Source organism: Onychomys torridus, chromosome 4 (assembly GCF_903995425.1).
Source record: "Onychomys torridus chromosome 4, mOncTor1.1, whole genome shotgun sequence".
NCBI classification, from domain to species: domain Eukaryota; kingdom Metazoa; phylum Chordata; class Mammalia; order Rodentia; family Cricetidae; genus Onychomys; species Onychomys torridus.
In genome coordinates, this window is record NC_050446.1 from 86,057,001 (window position 1) to 86,067,706 (window position 10,706).

A 10,706-nucleotide genomic window follows, 5' to 3' on the forward strand; every position below is an offset into this window, starting at 1 on the left:
AAAAATCAAGCATTCATGGCTCATTTGTCCATAAAGATCTTTAATTATCAATGATGTAACATATAAACACCAATGATTACATCAGCACATGCCTTATAAGTGTTAATTTATTTTGACTAGAGCTATCCAAAGCTCGAATTTCTATGACATTTTTAAAGAAAAATCTGAAATTCCAAAATATTCTAAAATGGTCCCTGAGAACACAATGAGTGAAATATATTAGGAATAAATATGCATTAAAAGGGAATGTCTAATATTCACACACACCATAGAGTGGGAGGCATCTTCAAAATCACTGAAATCCATGATTAAAATAAATTCAAACACTTTGGATACTCTTAATCGACTACGCCAAACTGCATATGTTCACTTAACCTCTGCCTTGTCTCTAAAATTGGTTGGCCTTGCATTAGAAAGCAGGAAATCTAGTCCATGGTTTGCAATAATCCATTGTGTTTGCTGTGTGTGTGTGTGTGTGTGTGTGTGTGTGTGTGTGTTCTTATTGTTGTTTGGGGTTTTGTTAGTTTATTTTATTTGCTTTGTTTGTTAATTGGTTTTATGTGTGGATACAACACACACACACACACACACACACACACACACACACACACACACACACACATACACACACACACAACTGCACACACAGAGACATGTACACAGACATGCATACAAATGAAAGTCTTGGATCCACATGTGAAAGTAAGAGTGTTGTATGTGTTTCTTTGAGTCTGATGACCTCATTGAGGTTAACAAATTCTATTTCCAGCACCGGAAATGTCACTTCACTTTTATTCAAGGATAGTGAAAATTCCAATGTGCATAAATACATTTATCTGTTGATGAATATCTAGACTGGTTCCATTTCCTGTCTACTGAGAATAGTGTATCAAAAAATGAGGATATTTAATACCCCTCTGCAGTAAGAGCTGATCCAGAAGTGACATATATATGAGTAATATGATAGTTCTGCATGTCCATAAATTTTTGAGAAACCTCCATACTGATTTCTGTAGTGGATGCTCCAGCTTGTATTCCCACAAGCATTGATAAGGGTTATTCTTCCTCATCATCCTCATCAGCATTTATTGTCACTAGCTTCCTGGTGATAGTCATTCAGACTAAAGTGAGCTTGAACCTCATAGTTGTTACTACCACTGGTGCTCTCAGATGATTTCAACATCTACTTCTATTGACATGTCACTTTGTGTCACAGAGGTCCTTATTACAAGATAGTTTCATGCAAAGGAATTGAACAAATTGCAATTAATAGTTTCTTTTTTCTTAACTGAGAGTTAATGAGAATTTATCTCTTCAATCCAGTCAATAATATGGTCTTTGAACATATATTTATTCAGGTAGCTTTAGCTGAACATTGGTGTCAATTTTCTTTTGTTTATGTTTAGTAAATCCTGAAGCAACATAGGATGATATCAGAATTAGTCAGCTCATTACTTTCTTCCTGATTATAACCCATGATTTCAGCTACAGGTTGTCAGAGAGCAAATTATTTCTATTTAACCCAGAAGAGACTTGCCAAAAATTCATTTCCATTTCATTCCTCATCTTACTCATGCTCCGAAAAGCAAAAGCTGACACTAATTTCTGCTCACTTCAATGGACCCACCACTTTCTCAAGATTGTTAATGTGAACATTTTTTTTATTCCATTTTTACACGTTTAGTTTGACCATGCTCCAGTGAGAATAAGAACAGCACAATTTGGACTTGGTTTTTTTTTTTTTCTCCTTTATCTTCTTCTTTTGTTTTGGGGAAGGTCATAAGGGTCAGGGGACCTGGGAGGATTGGGAAGTGAGTGGGATAGGGATACATCATGTGAAATTTCCAAATAGTCAACAAAAATATTATATTTAAAAAGCAGTGAAAATATGGCATCAATTGGATTCTCAAAAAATTATTTTCAACACCATTTTATGAGTTCTTCTTTTAGCAAGAATAATAACATTTGATTCTAAAAGAAACAAAAGGTTGCAAACTAATAGTTAGCAAAAGAAGTCTTTCTTTTTACATTGATGTAAAACATTACATTTTACACGTTTAAAAAACCCACAGTTCAAGAGATAACCAATAAATAGTAATTTATTAAGACTAGTTATCTGCCTTAATATATAGCCAGTTTTGATAAATTCTCACATTTGGTTCAAAACCACATATTCCATAATATTTATTTAATCCATATACCAATGTTATTCTCATAAATAATAGATAATAAATAGAAAGATCTATAAAGTGATAAACTGTAAATGGAGGCATAGCCATTTAAAATCTTAAATATTTAATCTTATGCTTTTAAACATGTTTGTTTTTAGACAGGCTCTCACTGTGTACCCCAGCTATGGCTTGAAGTCACATTCCTACTACCTAAGCTTCCTGGGAGTTCAGATTTCCAGGCATGTGCTGTCATGCCTTGACTATCCATATTTGCATATTTTCTGCCTGATTTCTCATCACTTCCCATTATTTTTCCTATTGACCTACTATGTATATTTTTATGAATCATTGCTTTATATGTTTTGAAACAATAGACTTATATGCAAACCAAATTAATTTTAAGAATTAATCTTAGTAAGTTTAAAATACTGTTATGATCATGATGATATTTACTTATACTTTTTTAACCTCAGTGTAATTTATCCAGCATTATTATGTTTTCAGCAAAAATTTTGAAGAAGCTAAAACTCAAGTTGCTTTCACAAATTCCTATACATTTTTTACATTCTGTTTCTATTTTTCTTTACTTGAAATTTTCTTTCTAATTCCTGCTCTGTTTGGTATAACAGTAGCTCAGTGATATATTGTTTCTCATGAAAAGATGAAAGAATGGAAGTTGAGAGAGTTTGCCATTTCTCATGGATGTTAGAATGCATGGGAAAGAGAAATAAAGTTAAGTCCATGTTGATGATCCCCTGAAATAGGAAAATTTACTGGATATTCATGGGAGTAAAGAATGATGTGTGAAAGTACACTCTGATTATATTTATATGTGTGTAATATACATATAACTACATATGTGTGTAACATTAATAATTAAAGATAAAGAGGTCATTAGTTGCATTCAGAGTGGGGGAAGACACAGGAGGAGTTGGAGGGGTGGAAATGGTGTGAAAAGAGTCTGATGCAGGAATTATTTTTTTTAAAAAAAAAGGATTTAATTTAACAAATGAAACAGAACTCATGCCTGACACTGTTAATTAGGACAATAACCCGATACTAGAAAGGTCATGGGCCTAGGGAAAACCTGTTACTATGAACCCACTAAATGAACACAATAAATTGACCCCTAATAACATAATCTATAACATAAATTAGTGCATCATCACTCAAACCTTATCACAGAAGCTTTTTCTTGTAGTAGATGGTAATAAATTTAGGGACCCTCACCTGGGCAATGTGCAGAGAGTGAGAGACTTTGGAGCAGCCAGTACTAACTGAGACAGCTCTATCACACCCCTTCTCCAAGTGCTCAGGAAGCTATGCAGAAGAGGAGGTGCAAAGATAGTAAGGGCCAGAGGTGGTGGATGACTTCAAGAAACTGGGGTTTTCCAGACACAAGAGATACATGTATGAATTCACTTGTGAATGTGACAGCATTCACAAGATCTGCATACACTGAAGCCAGACAAAATCCCAACACTGACAAGGAAAAATGAACAGAAGGCCAATCCCTATCCAAGAACCTATTCGCAATTGATACCTACTGAGAAATATAAAATCATTTCTCCTCAATCGAGTGATACTGGGCATTTCAATCACACTTCAGAACATGCCTTGTTCTCATAGTTGACCAGCACAAAACAGACACCATGTTTCTTATGTACTTTTTTGTTATTGTTGTTTTGGCATTTTTTTAATTGAAAAAAAAATTTATTTAATTATTATATTTGTGTTTTGATTTTACACATCAGCCATGGGTTCCCGTGTCCTCCCCCTCCCGCACCTACCCCCACCTTACCCCCAGCCCCTTCCCTCCATTCCCATCTCCTCCAGGGCCAAGACTCCCCTGGGGATTCAGCACAACCTGGTGGATTCAGTACAGGCAGGTCCAGTCCCTTCTTCCAGGCTGAGCAAAGTTTCCCCACATATAACCCAGGTTCCAAACAGCCAGCACATGCACTAAGAACAGATCTGTGTCCCACTGCTTGGGTGCCTCCCAAACAGTTAAAGCTATTCAATTGTCTCACTTATCCAGAGGGCCTGATCCAGTTAGGGGCTCAACTGCCTTTGGTTCATAATTCATGTGTTTCCATTAGTTTGGCTATTTGTTCCTGTGCTTTTTCCAATCTTGGTCTCAACAGTTCACACCCTTACAGGCCCTCCTCTCTCTCAACAATTGGACTCCTGGAGCTCCACATGGGGCCTGGCTGAGGATCTCTGCAACTACTTCCATCAGTTATTGGATGAGAGTTCTAGCACGACAGTTAGGGTGTTTGGCCATCTGATCACCAGACTAGCTCAGTTTGGGCTTTCTCTTGACCATTGCCTGTAGTCTACAGTGGATGCATCATCGTGGATTTCTGGGGACCTCTCTAGCACTTTGCTTCTTCCTGTTCTCATGTAGTCTTCATTTATTATGGTCCGTTATTCCTTGTTCTCCCTTTCTGTTCTTGATCCAGCTGGGATCTCCTGCTCCTCGAAGCTTTCTTTCCCTCCAACCTTGCCCTTCATTACCCCACTGTCGTCCAGGTTGTTCATGTAGATCTCATCCATTTCTCTGTCATTGGGCAATCCCTGTGTCTTTCATAGGGTCCTTTTTTCTAGGTAGCCTCCTTGGAGTTGTAAGTAGGAGTCTAGTCATCTTTGTTTTACATCTAGTATCCTCCTATGAGTGAGTACATACCATGTTTGTCTTTCTGAGTCTGGGTTACCTCACTCAGGATGATTTTTTTTTCTAGATCCACCCATTTGCCTGAAAACCTCATGATGTCATTGTTTTTCTCTGCTGAGTAGTACTCCATTGTGTATATGTACCATATTTTCTTTATCCATTCTTCAGTTGAAGGGCATGTAGGTTGTTTCCAGGTTCTAGCTATTACAAACAATGCTGATATGAACATAGCTGAGCAAATGCCCTTGTGTTATGATTGAACATTCCTTGGGTATATGCCCAAGAGTGCTACAGATGGGTCTTGGGGGAGATGGATTCCCAATTTTCTAAGGAAGCATCATATTGATTTCCAAAGTGGCTGTACAAGCTTGTATTCCCACCAGCAGTGGAGGAGAGTTCCCCTTGTTCCACATCCTCTCCAGCATTAGCTGTCTTCAGTGTTTTTGATCTTAGCCATTCTGACAGGTGCAAGGTGGTATTTCCGAGTCATTTTGATTTGCATTTCCCAGATAATTAGGGATGTTGAGCAATTCCTTAAATGTCTTTCTGCCATTTGAGCTTCTTCTGTTGAGAATTCTCTGTTTAGTTCTATAGCCCATTTCTTAATTGGACTGTTGGGCATTTTGATGTCTACTTTCTTGAGTTCTTTATATATTCTGGATATCAGCCCTCTGTCAGATGTGGGGTTGGTGAAGACCTTTTCTCATTCTGTAGGCTGTCGCTTTGTCTTGTTGGCCATGTCCTTTGCTCTACAAAAGCTTCTCAGTTTCTAGAGGTCCCATTGATTGATTGTTTCTCTCAGTGTCTGTGCTATTGGTGTTATATTTAGAAAGTGATCTCCTGTGCCCATGTGTTCAAGAGTACTTCCTACTTTCTCTTCTGTCAGGTTCAGAGTAACTGGATTTATGTTGAGGTCTTTGATCCACTTGGACTTAAGTTTTGTGCACAGTGACAGATATGGATCTATTTGCAGCCTTCTACACGTTGACATCCTGTTATGCCAGCACCATTTGTTTAAGATGCTTTCTTTTTTCCATTGTATGGTTTTGGCTTCTTTGTCAAAAATCATCTGTTCATTTTTCAGGCAAATATCCTACCTATAGTTCCCCCTATCTCTCCTCCTCCTAGCTCCTCCCCAGCTTGCCACCCATCTGGATCCACATCTATTCTGTTTCTCATTTAAAATGCAAACAAGCATTTAAGGGATAATAGTGAAATAAAATAGAAAATGATAAGATAAAGCAAAGACGGTGGTGGCACACACCTTTAATCCCAGCACTCGGGAGGCAGAGCCAGGCGAATCTCTGAGTTTGAGGCCAGCCTGGTCTACAGAGTGAGCGCAAAGCTACACAGAGAAACCCTATCTCGAAAAACCAAAAAACCAAAAACCAAAAACAAAACCAGAAGCCATGATATATACATAAAATCTACAGGATTAAAAAAATAAATTAAACAAAAATTTAAAAAAAACACCTGATATGAAACTATGAAACAAGAAACCTCCAAAGATGCATTTAAGTTCATTTTCTGTTGGCCATCTACCATTGGAGATTGGGACTACCTTTAAGAATAGTTTGTTTCTCCAGTGAGATTTGCTTGTAGAAAACTAATTTTATATTTATAAGAGGCTATCAATTGGAGATAGCTTCTGGGCTAGAGATGTGGGCATGTAACCACTTCTTATTATCAGCTCTAAAACCCCATCTGGTGCATACTCATGCAGGCCCTGTGCATACTGCCACAGCTTCAGTCATATGCATGTCAGTCCTGCTGTGTTTAGAAGGCCTTGTTTCCTTGGTGTCCTCTATCCTATCATACTCTTACACTCTTTCTGCCTCCTCTTCCTATGGGTTCCTTGAGCCTTGAGGGGATGGATTTGAAGGAAACATCACATTTAGGGCTATGTTCCAAAGTCTGTCACTCTCTACATATTGTCTGGCTGTGAGTCTGTTTGTTCCCATCTGCTGCAGGAGAATGCTTCTCTGATGATAGATGAGCAAGTACCAATCTATGAGTATAGCACAATATCATAAGGAATCGTTTAATTGTTGCTACATAGCATTTGTAGCACAGTAATATTTGGTTTTCCCCTAGGTCTCTTGGCTATCTAGTCTCAAGTGCTTGGTCACCCAAGCAGCAATGGTTATGGGTTCTAATTCATAGAGTGGGCCTTAAATAAAATCAGACATTGGTTGGTTACTCCCACAATTATTGTGCCACCACCACATGAGCATATTTTGCAGGCAGTACACCATTGTCAATCAAAGGCTTTGTAGCTGGGACTGTGTTTACATTTCTCTTTTTGGTAGTGTGCAGAGTACCTTCCATACCAAGAATATTAGCCAGTAAGAGTGAAGGCTCTATTAAGGCATGAACTCAACTTCTCCATGTTCAATAAGATGTGTGGATGTTATTTCATAGGGCTCTGTCATCAGTTTCTGGAGAAACTTGGTTGTTTGGAAGTTCCCACAGGACTCCTTTAGTTTTCTTAAGAGAGAGAAAAAAAGAAAGTTGTTTGGGTAGGGAGATGGTGGGGGTGTTGGGGGGTTGGGAAGATGGGAAGGAATATAGTCAAAATGAGTTGGTGTGTAGTTCTCAAAATATAAATAAAAATGTTAAAGGAAGAGAAATAGACTGAGACTGACTCCTCAAGAGTCTCAGAAATGGTATAGAGCTTTAGAAGATCATTGATCTGTAAAGGTGACACAAGTTTATGAAGCTGGAGAGGCTTTGGCATATCTGAATGACTTACCACCATGTAACTTTGGTTTATGAAATGCTAAAGCAACTATGAAAGAATATTTAAAAAGAAGAAACATTCAAGGGATTCTGTGTTTCTCTTGTTGGCAAATGTGGAAAGATTTGTGTCAAGGTAGCATTTCTGGGGAAAAAATGACTGCCAAATACAGTTCTGTTGAGGTTCTATGAGGATTTGTAGTCTAAACAGCAAGATACTTCTTTGATTGTTGGCTTCTTAAAGTTTTTAAATTAAAATGTGCATAAATCATTTCCCCTTCCCTTTCCTCCCTTTAACTTCTCTCCTGTATACACCCCCTTAGCTCCCTCAAATTCATAATCTGTTCTTTGTTATTGCTATATGTATGTATACATGTCTAAATATATAAATACAATCAGCTCAGCCCATTTAGTGTTATTTATATGTACATGATTTCAGGACTTACTACTTGGTATTTGATAGCCAGTTATAGGGTTCCTCTCTGGGGAAGACTATTTCTCCTATTCTCTGCATTCCTATATTCTTTGTATAGGGTTGGGGTTCTGTGATATTTCTCCTTTGATATCACATGTATGTTGTTGTAGTCATTGTTCAGGTCCTACTTAAGCAGTCATATTGTTTAGGTATCACAGATGAAGCTTTGTTGTCATTTCTGGATACAATCTCACAGCACATTTTCTGAACCTCTAGCTCTTATTGTCTTTCAAAGCCCTTTTCTGCAATGTTCCCTGACACTAGATGCAGAAGATATATTATAGATGTGTCAGTTGGGGCTTGTTAGCCCGTGGTCCCTTATTTTTTGAATTATGACCAGTTGTATCTTTCTGTAATGGTATCCATCTCTTATAGAGATATGTTTTTTGATGAGAGATTAAAGTTACACTTATCTGTGAGTTTAAGGATAAGTATTTAGAATGCAATTAGAATTTACTAAACTATTGCTTAGTAAAATGTTATATTAAGTTCCCCCACTAAGTTTCATGGCCTCACTAGCTTCAGGGAGATGACTAGATTTCCAGTACCAGGTATTATTTCCTTCCCATTAAATGGACCTCAAGTCCAATTAGAAAACAGTTGGTTACTACCGAGATGTGAATGCCACTATAGCACCCTTAGGTGTGGAGAATCATGAAGTAGGCCTCATCAGCTTGCCTTGAAAAGCATGTGTCATAGGTCTTTCTGGTTAGAGTCTGTGGCTGCTGAGGAACAGTGTGCTTTTCAGTTTGTGAAAAACTGAGGCAATAACTCAGACAGTGAAGCATTCAGGCCACCTGAGTTTGTCTGTATTACATAGAAGTCAGTAAAGCATATAGATGCTGTGGATATGGCTCTGTGTAAATAAAATTCTGATTGGCCAGTGGCCAGGCAGGAAGTATAGGTGGGACAAGAGAGAAGAGAATTCTGGGAAGTAGAAGACTGGAGAGAGACACCGCCAGCCGCTGCCATGAAAAGCAACGTGTAAAGACACTGGTAAGACACAAGCCATGTGGCAAAGTATAGACTAACAGAAATGGGTTAATTTAAGATAGAAGAAGCAGATAACAAGAAGCCTGCCACAGCCATACAGTTTGTAAACAATGTAAGTTTCTGTGTGCTTACTTGGTTGGGTCTGAGCGACTATGGGACTGGCGGGTAAGAGAGATTTGTCCTGACTGGGCCAGGCAGGAAAACTCTATCTACAAATGGCGCCCAACGTGTTGGCAAGAGTTTCTACCTAAAACCTGACAAAAAAGATTCTAAGACGGAGCTAAAAACAGCTTCCTAATTGTCTCTCTCAAGTTAGCGGCAGCCTGCCGGTTTGAGCTACTATGGCGGGTTCCTGGCACATGCGTCTGACCTGCTGTGTTGGGAATGAGGAATCTACAAGCGACACTTTACTCTGCTGCATGGTGGATTTAGCCTTTGCTAGTTAAAAAAAAAAAAAAAAAAAAAAAAAGATTTCTGGGCTATGCACTGCTTTGATAGAACTGCTTCTGATAGTTGATGGTACACATGGCTCCAGACCCAGAGCTGGTGGTAAACTATCACCGCCATGTTGGAAAGCTGAGGTGGGCGGAGCCAGCAGCCACAGCGACGTTTCAGTCTTACAAAGATGGATATTACACAGAGAATCTGGTTTATGTTGTCTTTGGGATTTTTAACTGCAGAAAAAGATTTGTTCGTAAAAGCTGTTGAGTTAAACAAGTATGTAAATTTTAATGGTACCTTGACTTCAAAATTTGGATATAAGGATATGTTGCTTTGGAAAAGAGTCTCTGCTTTTGTTTCCACAGAAAGCCAGAGGCTGTGGATTTGTTCCAGATTAAGATACATCAGGTTTGATCAGCCAAGACCACCTGAAAGGTCTCAGATGACACCATGGCCCAGATGATCCAACATCCAGAATGGTTTCAAGGCAACTGGCTCAGAGGTTTACCCTCATGGACTACTTCATAATCCTAAAATTTTCTTTATGTCCCCATAAGATACAGCGCCCCCCTCCAGCAGGAAGTAGTAAGAGAAACTACGCCCACATTCCCAAAATTATCAAGTTGGCTTTGGAGATGGAATTGGCTCACTCCTTCTCTAAACCCAGACATATTGCTAAAAGAAAGGGTTAAGAGATTCTTGTGTCCCAAATCAGAAGAGCCCTCTGGTGTGGGACAGAGAAAAACCAATATTTCTCTTTAAATCAGGTTGATTATAAATGTGATCTCTTTCTAAAGAAGAAAAGGGGATATGATACAGATATAATAGGATGAAAGGATAGATTAAGGAACTTACTTCTAAAGAGCAACAACTTGTTTAAAATGTTTTACATTGGTATAGATTTTAGTCTATTGATACAAACTTAAAGTTAATTTTGTTATACTGTGTGTATATTTCTAATCATGTTTAAGGTATTATGTTTGTATGGCTCATTTAAATTGTAATGGATAATTAAAAATAGATTAATAACTGGTCATCTATGATAATCATACTAATAGCCATGTTAGTTAAGTCTTCTAGGTATACACAGAGATATTTCAGATAGACAGGTAACCTTCAAACCCTTCAGAGATCTACAGAATATGGCATTTAAAATGTTTTAATAACTTAAGAATTTTTCTTTTTTGCTATGACTATGAGACATGACAGCTCCTGG